This window comes from Castanea sativa, chromosome 11, assembly GCF_040712315.1.
Source record: "Castanea sativa cultivar Marrone di Chiusa Pesio chromosome 11, ASM4071231v1".
In the NCBI taxonomy this organism is placed as follows: domain Eukaryota; kingdom Viridiplantae; phylum Streptophyta; class Magnoliopsida; order Fagales; family Fagaceae; genus Castanea; species Castanea sativa.
The window spans coordinates 14,220,067-14,236,742 of record NC_134023.1 but is presented as its reverse complement, the minus strand read 5'-3'; the positions used below and the strand labels follow the sequence as shown (position 1 = coordinate 14,236,742).

The 16,676-nt window shown below is 36.4% G+C and overlaps 1 pseudogene; it reads right to left on the bottom strand.

The window, feature by feature from the left end:
* Positions 1 to 11,692: 11,692 nt before the first annotated feature.
* LOC142614962 (zinc finger CCCH domain-containing protein 48-like) lies at positions 11,693 to 16,510 on the bottom strand (annotated as a pseudogene).
* Positions 16,511 to 16,676: the final 166 nt, after the last annotated feature.

Sequence of the window (16,676 nt, the reverse complement as noted above, 5' to 3'; positions counted from 1 at the left end):
TCCTGTTCCAATTTCCTCTGACGACCCTCCTCCGCCAACTGTTCTTTCAGTGCCTTCACCTCCTTACCAAGAAGACGAGAAGCCTCCTTGTATTGCTCTGCCCATCGGTCAGATTCTTGATATGCGTATGCAGACGGGTAATCACTCCCTCTTTAGCGATGCCCCTATCTTGCAAAGCTTTCATACAAACCATGGCCTATATGATAAAAAACGATGTCAGTTTATTGAATCCCATTTAGTGATTGAAATAAAAGAAAGAAACGCACCTGAGCAAGGTCAAAAAGGCTTGACGCCCCCAGCTCCTTCGTCTCTTGCTCAGCACAAGGGTCTATCTCTTCGCTTTTGAGGATGGACTCCATCATCTCGAGGGCGTAATCCTTGTGGGTAAGAAGACGGCGATCACCCTGACTGACAGGACCTGATGACGTCATTAACCCCTTGCTTGCCCCATGGTTTGGCTTAAGGGGTGACAACCTTTTAGGCTGTTTGTCCCCAGGAGTGATAGCAGCCTCCTTAGGAGGACGATCACCTTTCCTACAACCTTCCTCTTGGTAGCCGTTTTCTCGACGACCTTAGGGGCTGACAAAGACGTCCCCTCCCCCTTTGTTTTCTTTTCCTCTTCCTTCCTCTTGGCAGCAGCTGCCTTTATTTCTGCAAAAGACGAGAAGCTGGAATCAAAATAGGAGAAGATGACGAAAAAAAAAGAGACTGGAGAAATTAAGGAATGCGTACGTCGACGGGAGTAGGCGTTTAACTTACAAGCTTCCTACGTCGACTCTAGACCTCCACAGTATAAATGTATAGCGTCGAGTGTGATTAGGTCTCGACACTTCCGTTCATCCAACGAGATTGCTGTAACTCGATGAATAAAGTCCTCTTGTTCCGTAGTGATATATGGACGAACGCTAGCTGAAAAGAAAAGTAGACGGTGTTAGAAGTTTGGAATAAGTGAATTAAGTAAACAAGCAGACGGGATCAACCTGAGTCCCTGACGAAAGCCCAAGTATTGTCAAAACCGTGGGGCATCGACTTCCACTTTTCCTGACAACACACCTAGTTCATCCCCTCGATGAAAAAGTACCTGCCCTTCCAATTCCTATTTGAATCAGGCATATCCAACACCAACTTCAGCTCTTTCTTCTTTACTGCAAAATGGTATATCCCTTGGGACGAGGAAATATGCTAGGGTCGGTAGCACCAAAAGATCTCGTCGAGGGTTAATTGACGATTCCTGCCACTTAGACGACCTTATAAGATCTCAACCCCAATAAATAACCGCCAAGCATTAGGGGCAATCTAGTTGACAGGTAAACTCAAAAAATTAGCCAGCTGACGATGAAGTGCAGTTAGTGGTAGCCTCAATCCTGCCACGAACATGGCGTCATACATGCCAACATCCGTGGTTTGCCCTAAATAACATTTCTCGCCCTCCTCAAGGAGACGGATTGGGATATTGTTTGGAATTTTATAACGGGCACGTAAGTTTTTGAAGACATTGACCAACATCGTCGGCAAGAATTCATTAACGGTCCATTTCTTGGGTAGAATGAAAGGACGGTCATCCCCCAGGACTCCCAAGGTGCTTTTTAAGACTTCCTCTCCACTGTCACCTTCACCCCTATCACCCGTTCTCTCTCCCTCTTCACTTGACTTTTTGTCTCCATCACTTATTATTTCCTCCTCCCTCTCGGCATCCTCGTCTTCGCCCTCACTCACCTCATCTTCTCTACAACTCTCCACTTCCTCGTCAGAAGAATGGGCTGACGTTTCCCTATTTAACGACCAGGAAAAGCCCTCCTCAGGCTCATGACCTGATTGGATGACCTCGTCGTAACCCGCCCCCTCATAGATTGACGATTGTTCACTCATCGCCTCTCTAGACATCTAAATACCTACAAGCGACAGATTCATTCTAAGAACCTAAGTCGACGACCTCACTATAGAGTCTACTAGCTAACAAATAATTAAAAACAAAAGGTAGATTATAAGAAAAGAGAACTTACAGATGGACGATTTCTTGGAAAAAGGGACGGTCTTGAGAAGTTGACAGCAACAAAGATGACAAGGCCAAGAGGCTGACGGACGAAAGGAATTCAGAAAGCGACGGTATCTCTCTCTCAAAAATAGCAAAGAATGAAAAGTTGGAAATGAGAAGGGATGTGAAATATATATAGGCAAAGAGGGCACGAAAGACAAGGCGATACGCTCATCCAGAAACAGAGCTAGTCAACTCGTGCTGCATGTCCAAGCATTTAATGAAGGCGGCTCGAGGTATCACACATGAATGACCTTCCTAATGATGAGTACTCCACAACCCATCAGCCAAAGCTGATGAGGCTATGGAGTAAGGGGCAGCTGATAAGGATAATTTTGTAATTAACCCATGACGAGACAAAAGGAGACGGACATAACAAGGTCGTCAGCTTCACTCACGAGAGACGATCTTGTTGTAAAGTCTACAGCTCCACTCCATACCTAATGGCTAGATGTTTGCACAGTAAGCTGAAGATAGTAAGCTAACGACAGTAAGCTGAAGAGTGTAAGCTGACGACAGTAAGCTGAATAATGTGAGCGAACCTCCATCAATGGCCTTACTTGGTCTCCACGCATATGTGTATAATGAGAGTTCTTGCGCCACACACTTAGCCCTAATCAAGAAGACTCCTATAAGGAAAAGAACTTTAGGAGATATGCGAAATTCAAGAGGTTCACTCCTAGAAGGAAAGAACTTCTTGGCCAAGGCACGGATGTCAACCCTACTACTATAAATACCCAAAACCCTCATAAATCAAGGTACGTATAATTCCTCCCAACTCTGGCATTCTAGAGTTGTGAACAAGAGATTTCTCTAACTTGACCATCGGAGGGCATTTGGCCGGTACCACACCGGTACTCCTCTTAAGGTCTTCAACTTTTGTGTTGTGCAGATTCTTCATCTGGAGCATGTGAGAAACGTGTGACTTATTGACGATTTTCAACACCATCAAAACCCTTTGAAAACTTTTCTTTAATAGACCACCAAGATTCTAATCATATCTGTGCATAATCTATTAGCCATGTACGACTTGCCACCTGATTGTTGTTTTTAGTCCCACAGATGTACAAATAGTTCTCGACTATCTTCTCAACAGGGTCAGTGGAAAGCCAATGTTTGAGGATGCAATGAACTATGTCATTGAATGTGATGTTTATGGGGATCCTAACGCATGGATTAAAGTCTTTCAAGAAACCCACATGGTGCGTCTGTATTTTTACCCAAAACTGAAGAGGAGGAATCAAAAAGGGAAGCAAATTGAGAAATCAACACATTGCGGAGCTTGGAGATGTCAAAAGGATGAAGAGTTTTCTCTTAACCTAATACAATATAGGTCTAAATGAAGTTTCACTTCTATTGCCAAGAATGGCTTTAATGGCATGCAATGGCAGAGCCAAGATTTCAAGTTAGGAGGGGCAAGATTAAAAGACAATATTGAAGGTAAAATTAATTTAAGAAATACTAATTGATACTAATAACAAAATAAATAAACTACTATATGCCAAAGTCATTGTCATACATAATCTAATATAAAATTTTACTTTAATTCTTTTTTTTTTTCATTTCTAATTAAATTTACTCAATTGCAAAATCTACTTCAATATGAGCTCGTTTAGAATTTGACCTGGACATATTACTATGAAGTTGTATATGTTCCTCAATGCCATGAATGCATCTAAAATGTTAAGTAGACATTTGAGTTTATAGCAAAAACTCAGGTTTTTATTTATTTATTTATTTTTTAAAAATCAGCAAAAACTCAAGGTGAGACTAAAAGTGGTTGATAACAAGAGAAAAAAATTGTAAATAAGAGGCGGACTGGTGAGATGCTACAGTTTGGTATCACTATATTTTTTCTCCTAGTCCTATTCAGCAAAGTTGTGTGCAAAACCAATGTACTGGTAGGTGGGACCCATTATTTAATAAAAGTGTTCCTTCAGTGATTTGTGAATGTAAAATTGTCTTCTTGTTAACAAGTTAGCTATACATATCTAGTAAAAACTAAAAAGTTGTTTTTGCTAGGGGGCAAATATTCTTTTACTATGTTTATTAATAGTTTACTACTAATACATAGAGAATTTTTGAGGTCGGGGGCAGCTGCCCCCCTCAACCCCCCCTCCCTCTGCCCCCTGATGGCATGGGAAGGTGGACCATGCATGAATTCGACGGAGTTTATGGAAACACGCCTAATCATGTAAGACTCTTGATTTTATTTAATACCCATAATAATGCTCTGTTTCTTGATTTTATGAAATGCCCGTATTGCTCTGTTTCTTGATTTTCTTGATTTTATTTAATACCCATGATGCTCTGTCTCCTGAAATTTTTTCTTTGAAATCTCTCTCTATGTGGGGATTGTATCTGTCTCCAAGTTAATAAATTTAGGACATGATTTTGATTTTTGTCTCATATACTAAAATGGGTTTTCCTTAATTTATTGATTTGTAACTTAGATTTCAAACACTGAATTTATGTTACCGTACCAGTTGAGGATTTGGCCAGTTTTGTCGAGTGGTTAGTTTTGAATTTTGGGGATTTAATTAATGTTTGTTTGAAACTCCATGGTTTCACTTGTTATTTTTTTGATAATCAATATTACTTTTTTTTTTTTTACTCTAAGTGTGATTAGCACCCATTTTATTTGGTGTGCAATAATGGTGACCCAGTTTTGGCTTTTAATGATGCTTGCTTAATGTTGCATATATATTTTTTTATAATTCTTTAATAGATTATTTATTTATTGAGAAACTATAATTCTTTAATAGATGAGAGTGAGATTTAACTTAATCTGGGAATTTGGGGGTGTTGATGGGTTCTATCATCTATGCATAATTGATTATATGGGTCCGACTTTAATTAAATGTTATGCTCTCCCATTTTAAATATGGTGACCCACATTTGGTTTTAATGTTTGCTTGCTTTTTTTTTTTTTTTTTGAGGAAGTAATGTTTGCTTGCTTAATGTTTCATATTGTCCAAATTTAGTGAAATGTTCTTTTAATTCTTTTTTTTTTTAATAAATATTTATAAGTTACCTTCTTTGTTATTGATTTGAGACAATTGTTATATATATTTTTGTATTTACTGTCTTTTTTATTTCCTTTGTAATTAATCATAGTATGGTTTTAATTTTAAAGTATTCCTAAAGAGTAAACTACCTATTTTTGTTGTTATACAGGATAATTACGTTATTTGTTGCATTTCAGAGGAGGGGGATACACAAGATCAACATTTCTAAAGGCCTCATTGAGCAAAAGATGGAGCAACTTCAATTTATTTATTTTTTTTTATAAAAAAATAGAAAGTAAAAAACAATACTTTGACAGTAATTATTCGTTTTTATGACTTCTTAATTTGTATATCATTTTTATCATTGTTTTGAATAAGTATTTCTTATAGAATTTTTTTATAATAATTTTTAAAAAATTAATCATGATTATCTGTGATGATATCATATGGGATCAATGTCATCAGTCAAGCCTTTATTGGGTTTGGGCACCGCACATTGCCACTATCTTAATTTCATCTTCTTCTTTTATCGTGTGCGCTCAGTGCATATGTAAATGTGGATGCAAATGCTAGTATGTTACAATAAATGAAATTGGTTTTTTTATATTATTTTTTTTTATAGAAATGAAACTGGGTTTTTATCTTTTATGGAACGAAATTGGGTTTTAATTATAAATAAAAATGATAAAAAAATTTATGGGTTGTGGACTTGTATTAGAAGAGTATTAAAATTTTGTTATAAATAAATGAAAGTAATGAAATTTGAAAAGATTGTGGTGGCAATCTTTTACCTTCCCCACTTCAATTGCAGTTGTAATGTAACGCTTGCAGTGATGTGCATACATAGGTGAGACCAAGAGAGTCAATCTCGTACCAGATGGTGTACCGGTATACCGTTTTGAGTTTACTGTTATTTTTTTATATTTATAAATATATATGTGTGTGTGTGTGCATTATAATAAATATAAAATTTTACCATAAAATATTACTCAATTTAGAACAAATTATTCATAGTTTTAGACTTTAGCATCAATTAAAAGAAAAAAAAACACTATAAAAAATAGAAAGCTTAATTGTTCATTGCATACTAAGAAAACAAATAATACTAATAAATTAATAAAAATAAGTTACCATTATACCCTTACAAAAAATCAAAATAATACAAAACTTTAAAATAAAAAAGGATTTTTTCTGTAGTAGCTGGTACGCCCGGTACCGGTCGGTATTGCCCGAAATTGGCTGGTATGATCAGTACGACTGGTATTTAAATTAGTACGAAACATTGGTATTTCGATACCAGTATACGTATTGGTATGGTACATACCAGCCAGTACGGCCGGTACTGGTACGGTGTCGACTACCTTGGGTGGGACACACTAGGAAACCCAAGTCCAGGAGGCTACAAGCCTGCAACTAGAAGTAATCGGAGAAAGTACATACCCCTAGACAAATGTGTTGGAGAGAAACTCTAAAGAAATAAGGAGTTCTTCTAGTGAATCATACGGGATTTATGACTTTTTTTATTAGAAACCTTATCTTGAAACCAATCTAAGGATTCCTTCTTGTTATGTTGTTGGGTGTAGGACAAAGGACTAAAAGACGTACACAATTACACACGAGGGAATAGTTTTTTTGAGAATAAACGGTAGAATATTATTCAATGAAAGAATAAATTTATACAAGAACAAGGCAGCATCAAGGAGAGCCAAAGAAAACTGCACTAGCTATAGAGCTTTCCCAACACCTATCAAAAACAGCAGCTATATGCAAGGTTACACCAAGGAAAGCCAAAGAAAAACAAGTCTATCTTACAAACTCAAGACAAGCTTCCATAATTAGCTTCCAAATATTCTATAGCATGGGATGCAGCAGACCTGGCTAGAAAAGTGGGGTCAGGATGTGGAGTACCATAGTGAGCCTCATTCCACTTATTCCAAATTATCCAGTTGGTTGTGAAAAATATTGCAATCTCTGGGTCATTTTTCCTTTGCATAATTTGGTCAGCCACATCCACAAATAAAAGATTTGTGCAATGAGACATGGTCCCCCTTAAGCATGTGGACTTCCAAACCATATCAGAATATGTACAGCTTAGCAGGATATGGTCTATTGACTCCAGCCTATCCTCACAACATTCACATCCAGCATCAAACAAAAATCTATAGATTTGCTTTTGTAGGCAGTATATTTCTACAAGTTCTCCAAATGAAAGTTTTGATTTTATTACATACCTTGGCGACCCAAATCGCTTTCCAAATTTTATTGCACTGTGAGTAATTGGATGATTGGCCATGAGAAGATCTTAGTTGTTGAGTTTGTATCATCTTGTATGCACTTTTTACCGAATATTCACCCGTATTTGTGTATGCCCAAGTTTGGATGTCTTGCACCGCTCTATTGCTCAAAGGGATGGATTTAATAACTTCAGCTTCATGTGGGAGGAATACATGATCAATCATGGATACACGCTATGATCTTGTAATTGGATCAATGAGGTTATCTATTGTGGCCATTGTTGACATTATGGAGCATGGGGTTACCACCTTGAATGATGGTGGAGTTGGAAGCCATCGGTCTTTGCTAAATTCGAATTTTATTTCTGATTCCTACTTGCCATCTCAAACCACTATCCAAGACAGATCTGGCTGCCACTGTACTTTTCCATGCAAAACTCCTTGAATTTGGTGAAGGAGCATCTGAGAAAGATATATTGGAAAAGTACTTTGATTTGTAGACTCGATAGAACAAGGAGTGTGTATTTTTCATAAGCCTCCATCCTTGTTTGGCTAACATGGCTAAGTTGAAGGAATGAAGCTCCGGAAACCTAATTCCTCCCATCGACTTGGGCATACAAAATTTAGACCAACTCAACCAGTGTACTTTCCTTTCTTGCATCTTTTGATCCCACCAAAATCTGCTCATCATCCCTTCAAGATCTTTCAGCAAACCTTTCGATAGCAAGAAACATCCCACAACCATATCTCAACTCACAACCACCCCCACTACAAACCTACCCATTATCTAACCTTAGATTGGCCATAACCACCACCTCAGCCAACCACAACCACCACCTCAGCAACAAAACCCAAATCCAAAAAAACCCAACAAACCCACCATGGCACCACCATGTCTCAACCCACAAACACCATTGGCCACAAAACTAAGCCAAATCCACACAACAAAACCCAAATCCTTCAACTAAACTTAAATCCAAAAAACTTGTAGAAAACCCACCACTCTAACGGAACCCATAACCACCCCTACTGTAAATCGAACTCAACCCACGGATCCACTACTTGAGACCACAACCACCACCACCACCTCACCACCATCACTACAAAGCCCACAACCACAAACCAAAACCATAAACCACCGTAGACCCATGCTCTGTGGAGACCATTGCCGACCATCGCCAACCATCGTGGAGACCATCGCCTTCAAGAACGTCGCTATGGCCTTAGGCTCGGTAGAGAGTGGTGTGGAGGACCTAACTTGGCTAAACAAATGCGTGATCCAATGGTGAAGTATGTGAAGGGACGGCGGATAAGAGAGGAGAGGTTGAATGAGAGAAACAAAAGGATGAGAGGGAGAAAGAAAAATAAGTAACAGAAGTTAACTCCATTAGGATAAAATTGTCCTTAGGGACTAAAGTGGACAATTTTGAAATCTCATGGACCGTATCAGCCCAAACCTCAAAGGATGTTAGTGAAATTTACCCTTCAAAAAAATACTAAAATTATTTATAATAAACAAAAAAAATTAAGATGAATTCAGTACTTCAATAAATAAGAACAAATGTTAATATTATCAATCTCAAATATACAAAACTAAAGACTAAATATAAATTAAAATAATAAAACATCAATAGTGAAAGTTATAAACCACATATCCACAGCACATAAAAACAACTATTAGAGCATCTACATCAGTATGTGCAAAAAAATTTCCATTTTGCATATCTAAAACCTACTTTTTTTATTTTACACACCTATTTTTACAAAACACCCACATCAGTTTGTCTATTATATATATTTATTCAAATAACATATTCATTTCTTTAACACTGTGAACAGTAACGGTGAGAGTGAGGTGAGAAAGGAAATGAGAAAAAGTGAGTGAGGAGAGAGAGAAATAAAGAATAAAAAAATTATTTACACGGTGAACAGTAACCGTGTATATATACATAGTTACTGTTCATTTACAAGACCATTGTATATATTTAGACATTATCACAAAGACTGATGTGGGGGGTTTTGGGTTAAAATGTGCAAAATTTAGCACTTTTTGTATTTTAAAAGACTATCCATGAGCAGGTATGGTTGCTCTTAGTCTCTATTGCTAAAGCAAATGGCACTATTATCAACACTGAATATAATATTATAATTAACATATATAATGCAAACTGTAGACCACAACAACTCGGATTCATATCCCGTGCTATAGCTTTAATATCATCCATGGATTAAATCTAACGCTAAAAAAATTGACACGTCATATCTCCACACTAGCAATCCGCGTATTTCAGGGTCCGTTTGGTATATGCGTTTAAAAACTGAAAATTGTTATTTAAAAACATTTATGAAAAAACGTGTGAGCAAGAAAATGTGTGTAAATACGTATAATGCTGTTTACAAACTGAAAATTGTTGTTTGAAAATACAAACCAAACACCCCCTCCTATTTCTCTCCTATTTCTTCTCTTTTCACTTCAGCAGTTTAGCTTTCCCAAATTTGAATTAAAAAAAAAAAAAAAAAAAAACTCCTCTTGAAGATTGTAAATCCATGGCCGAATCTCTGTGGGCTTCAGCTTATCCCACACCACCACCATCAGTGATGCTTCCTGGTCTAGTCTTCTCTTCTTTCAAGGTTTTCTCGTAGCTCTCTCTTCTCATTGCACCCATACCACTGCTATTGGCGGTGCTTATTACCGGTGTTACCACCACTGATGGCTACCGATTCTCCCCTCTCTCCCTCTCAAATATATTTTCTCTTTTTTTTTTCAGTTTTAATTATTTTGATGAATAGAGCTGTATGATTTTGTTTGGGTTTGAAAAATGGGGGTTTTGGGTATGGCTGAATGTGCTATGATTGACTATTTGTTTGAGGTGAGCTTGTGTGTGTGTTGTGGTTATAGCTTTGGTTTGGATTTTTTGGTTTCAAATGAATGGTGATTTTTGGGTTTCAAATGAACGGTGGTTGGATGGGTGTTTCCACTTTACAGACTTCGGTTGATGTCAAAATGGGTTTTGATATGAGTCATTTTGTGCGTGAGTTATTGAGTGAGTGAAATTTGTTATTGCCTTGCTTCTTTATTATTGTTGTTGCTATGGCCTTTTGAGTCCTCTGTTATTGTTGCTGAAAGTGTTTGTTGAAATGCTTCATAGAGTTTTAGTTTATCTCTTTGTATTCTGCCTTCTTTTTTCTTTTCTTTTTAGATTTTTATGTTAATGCGATGCTAAAACTGTGATGTTATGCGTATGGAAATTGGATTTTCAAGTTAGTGTGTTATCGTTGAGAACTTATCTCAGGCAGACAGTAGACAAATTATTCTCATAAAAGTTATGATTTTGTATTCAAAATAGCACAAAAATGAAAAATTATTTATTTGTTAACTGCATTAAGCGGTCTGCTGCCTGCCCTAAGCTGTTTTAGCATTGGATTTGGATCTATTGGATTTTACATTTAGAAAATGTTGATACCAAATCTATGATTTCCCCTTTTTTTTCTCTGTTCTTGATTTATTTGCCTAAGATCATACATTCTTACTCCTTTTAGCTTCTTTTACTGAAATAGAGCTATGATTCTTAGTTTGATACTAATTTCTCAGTTTGAAATTTGTCACAACGAATCAATTTTTTCTCATCCCCTATATTTCTATTGTGGTTTGAATTGGGAAATGCACTAAAGATGTTTGTGAAAATACATGTTAGAAACTTGGAAGTGATGTTAAGATAATTTATTTGTATGTTGTGGAGTCTTGAGGGAGATTCGTCATGTTGAGAAATGCGCCAAGCCATTCTTTAAATTGCTTAATTCATTCAGGAGATTCATCTTGTGTAATGAAAAAATCAAAACAAATTGAAGTTTTGAATGGACTTGTCTCGGCCATGGCATCATTCAGGAGATTCATTTTTTGTCTTCCATTGTTGCCACTTGCCATTGTATAATCGAATTGCTGTGCAAGTTGTATTTTTTTGTTTGTGTTGATGAATAGATGAAATGTAAACAAATTTGTTTTGCAAATAGCATGTTGTGATGAAGTTCTATTATTAGCTTTTTAGGTCATAATGCATTCCAACTTTTTATCTAGTCTAAATAGTCATTCTTGTTGGAGAGACCAACAGTTCTTTGCATTTGAATATGCTTGGAACAAGTATTAAAATTGGAGGATGACTTAAAAAAACAAATTATATAAATTATTCACAGCCTCATTCCAGTTCTTCACCAAAAAGCCAATCTATATGATGAAATTTCTTGGAAATACTATTATTGCTCTATTCTATCAAATTACAACTTTGTGCTCAATATATTCTCTTGAAAACAAGAATTACATAACAAGAGTCTTCAAGGATGTTTGGCATATTTTAAAATCAATGGATCCAAGATAGAAGTAAACCGCCAAAAAAAAAAAAAAAAAAAAGCTTGATCCGAAAAATGAACTAAATTGTCTAAATTATATTCTTTAATTACAAGACCATAATAACATGATACAATAGACAATTTGTTTTCTACCATCATATTACCTAATTCCCATGTAATAACCAAAAAAAATGTTTCGCATGCTTCAAGATCAAATGCTTCAACAATCTTATACACCTACTTAATTGTAAATAAAAAATTGTGTAATGACCCTACTCAATTGTAAAAAAAAAAAAATAAAAAAAATCACACGCAATCATTTAGTTCCACACTTGGGGTGTCTCTTGCTTCTTGACTATATGCGTACATTCCATCTGAAACTTGCAATTTTCAATTGGCCCTTCAGATTTCTTCTTCTTGTTTCAAGTATTGGCAAAAAGGTTATCAAAACCTGAGCTAGAGAAGTGGGCAGCAGTATCATGGGGGATTTGGAATGCACGCAATAAGTTCTATTTTGAGAAGATTCAAGCCCATCCCAAAGCCATTTTGGACGGGGCTGTTTTTTTCTTGCATGAATGCCACAACCTTGTGGCTGCACAATGAAATTCTTGATACACAGTGTCGGGTCCTGCTGCTGCGTGCAGTGGGGTACTGCTGTTTTTTTCCTCTGCACTGGTTTTTCTGCACTAAATAGCTGCTGGATTTCTGCACTGAATAGCTGCTACCTGCAATGTGTAAGCCGCTGTTTTCTTATTCTGCACTGATTTCCCTCTCGGCACTGGCTTTAGTTGGCAGCACTGGTTTTAGTTTTGTTGTAGTTAGCTCTAGCCGCATTTACCGTTTTGTTTCCCCTGACTGACCCCCAGGGTCTATACCTCTTTGTATACAAACTATATCAATAATATATCTATCTTTACCTCAAAAGAAAAAGAAAAAGAAAAAGAAAAGATAATGGTAGTGCTACATGGAAGAGTGAAAGTAAATGAAACCAATAAGCACAACATCCTTCAAAGGGCATGCACACCAGAATTCACATAAGAGATACTAAAGCTTAAACCACAATTCACATACAATATAGCATATGAACTACAAGAATCTCTGATTTATAAACCCCTAAAACCAGATATCAGATATTGATTTACCACAAAGTCTTACCACATTGATGCAGAACTACATTTTTTTTAATAAACAGAAGCATGACTACATAGCAATTAGTTGTGACTGTAATCAGTTAAACTTCAAGGTTCTAAGCATAATTCTTCAACCATCAAGAGAAAAGAATAACATGTTTTCTCATGAAGAAACTAAATTAGTTCAATGCCCAACACGTAACTATACAAATTAAAACAAAAGGCAATGAGAACCAGTATCACTATCAAACTGCAATTGTTAATCTATTGCAATTAAAATGACATCTAACTAGGTATAATATAAATTACAGAATTTCAATCTCTAATGTTTTATTTCATCAATCAATTAAAACAAAAACCTTATAGTTCAAAATCCAAAGAAAAAAAAAAACCACTCTCTTAACAGCTGAAATAACATCCCCATTCAATGTAGTAAACAATGGTGAAAAACAGAACTACATTACACAACTATAATTTATTAAAAAAAAAAAAATCCTCTATAGCTAGCATCATAACTTAAAACAATTATATTCTAAACAATTACATAACAAATTACCAAAACACACATAACGTAATAACGAAGAACAAAATCGCATACATCAAGATGATCGACATATTATCAAACAAAAATAGTCAGCTAAAAAATACAATAAAACATAAGGAAGCCATAGCATAATGAAGGGCAAAAGAAAACACTCAGCTCATTGAAAACACAACACACACAATGATAATAATAATAATAATAATATCCTTTTCCTTCTCACCCTCCTACTTCCACAGGCACAAGTCTGTAAAGTGGAAACACCCATCCAACCACTGTTCGTTTGAAACCCAAAAATCACCATTCATTTGAAACCCAAAATTCCAGACCAAAGGTATAACCACAACACACACACACAAGCTCACCATCAAACAGATATTCAATCACAGCACATTCAGCCATACCCAAAACCCCAATTTTTCAAACCCAAACAAAATCATACAGCTCAAGTCATCAAAATAATTAAAACTGAAAAAAAAAAAAAAAAAAAAAAAGAAGAAGAGAGAAAATAAATTTGAGAGGGAGAGAGGTGAGACCCGGTAGCCACCAGTGGTGGTGACACCAATAATAAGCACCGTTAATGGCAGTGGTGTGGGTGCAATGAGAAGAGAGAGAGCTACGAGAAAACCTTGAAAGAGGAGAAGACTAGACCAAGAAGCATCACCGGTGGTGGTGGTGTGGGACAAGCTGAAGCCCACGGAGATTCGGCCATGGATTTACAATCACCAAGAGGGAGGTTTTTTTTTTTTTTTTTTTTTTTTTTTTTTTTTTTTTCTGAAATTCAAATTTGGGAAAGCTAAACTGCTGAAGTGAGAAGAGAAGAGATAGGAGAGAAATTGAAGCACGCGGATTGCCAGCGTAGAGATATGACGTGTCAATTTTCTGAGCATTAGATTTAATCCATGGCTGATATTAAAGCTATTGCACCCCGTGCAATTCCTTAGGTATTGCACGGGATATGAATCCCCTGATTCAATATTTCACACCTGCAGTATCACCAACATGCCAAATCAAGGTCACATCTTGAACTGACAAAGCCTGTAAAAAAAATTTCACAACATTACTCAGTTTTAAGCTCACCTTCACAACATTTGGCATGCCAACAAAGAGCCATGGGCCTTCACTACAAACAGATCCAACTTCGCCACCAAGGTTAATCACATTAGCACATTGACCAGTATGGCAGTCCCAAAGCCGAATTGTTCCATCACTGCTACTTGAACAAAGCTTGTCGCATCTTTCAGGAAGTGCAATTCCATTGAGTGCCTGTTATCAGAAAACTCACAAATATGAATTTTCAAAAACAACTTTCTCTGTCTAGGATATAATTTCTATAAACCAACATTATCTTTTGGTCCTCACTCTTCTATCAATTGTCATTTATGAATCCCATTGCAAAATTAGCAGCGAAGCATAAAATCCTCCATTCTCTTATTCAGGAACAAATCAAATTTCTAAAATCTAGATATCAGGAATGGGCTATATTAGTATTCAAATGATGAAACAAGTAATTAGGCCAAGTTTAACTTTGGCATAAACTAAGTTCAGGTCTCATTATTAAATCAGATTCCAAATTAAAAAATTTTGCACCAAAATCTTAATGGAAATGGAAGAATAAAGTTTATCAAACACGAATAGGTACCTTGTTGTGCCCTTGAAGCTCTGCCAACCTTTTGAACTTATCCCCACTAAACCATGAGTGTAGGTAAGGGCACTGATCACCATAGACACATGTCCCTTGCACCCAGAACTCACAAACGCTTTCTGCGGTTTTCTTAGGAACATGATCCAGAGGCTTTTCTTCAACCACATTCTCCAGATTAGAATCATTTTCAACAACAGAACATTCTGAAGAACTCTCAGAAATGCTTTCCGCCAACTCTGGCCACTTCTTATAAATATCTTCCTAGTCTGATTCAGACTTCCCAGGAACATTTTCGGAAAACTTGTGGTTAACAACCTTCTCCTGAACATTTTGTGAATTCCTAGGAGCACTTCGCCAAGTATTTGAAATTAAAGCGTTGCTGGAGTGAGGGTAGTAAGGAGTCTGCCTGGGACGGTGAATGGGCAAACCTACATGGGTTTTTAAGGCATCTATCACTAAGCCAAAATTTGCATATCTTGTTGCTGCTGTTGTTTAAATGTCCTCCGCGTCCTGCTCCTAATCGATCAAAAACAGAACTTTCTTTTCCCTGTGGCCCTCTTCTTGCAGCTTTAATCTCCATACTACAAACACCCACAAATAATAGGAGTAGGAAACCAATGAATAAAGCATTCCACAAACTGAAGCAACCAAAAACAAAAACCAACCTCTTTCTTCCATGGACGAAGATCCAATTCCAAATCAAAAACCCTACTGCAATCAAGAAAATCCTCGCTAACCCATCAAGGATTTTAAAATTCTCTATTCTGCCAAATCAGAGACCCTACTAAAAAATCAAAAAAAAAAAAAAATCCCTGTTCCGCCAAATCAATTCCAAAGAAACATGAATTTTTTAGGATTCTTGCTATAACAGTAACCCTAGAGAAACCGAAGAATCTTGAAATTCTGATTTGGTAATAACGGCTTATTGAAAACAATCCAACTATTCCATAATCCCTCATGAAATACATAACAAAATACAAACTTCCAAAACCTAATCGCCGATCCATCGGCAAACCCTAGAGAAATTGACAAACGTGAAAATAATATACTTTCGTAACATTGTCTAAGGTTGAGAATAGATTCGATCATTACAAAAGCCGGTGCAATCATAGCTAAAGAAATTCTAAATCTAAATCTAATTGCAATAGCAAACGTGAGAGATTTTGAAAATCGAGCCGCCGAGATCGTCCTTCAATCAGACAATCTCAAAATCTCCTGTTATTTTAAACGTGTGGCAGTGGAACTTAATTTCTTCTATTTATTTATTTATTTAGTCAGTAAATAATACGGTAATTTCTCATTGAAACAAATATATTTAAAACATTTGTTAATATATCCTTATAAATATACCAAAACCCAGTTAAGCTCCATATTAAACTAATATGGCAATTGAATTACAGCAAGATGTGAATGATCTCCAAATTCACATTTTTGACTCAAAGATAGAGCTACCAAACACACTTTGTCGCTAGTAAGAAAACTGTTGAGCACAGGGAAACTTCCTCTTATTATTTCTTCAAGAAATTAACCTGGCCATCAGTCTAGTCAGTCACGCGGAAAGAAACACGACTTGATAGTACTTTTTATAGTAACTTCGCTGAAACTTCCCTACGTCATATAAATTACCAACGCACCATTTTGATATGCAGTTATTTCTTCAAGAAATTAACCTGGCCATCAGTCTAGTCAGACACGCGGAAAGAAACACGGCTTGATAGTACTTTATAGTAACTTCGCTG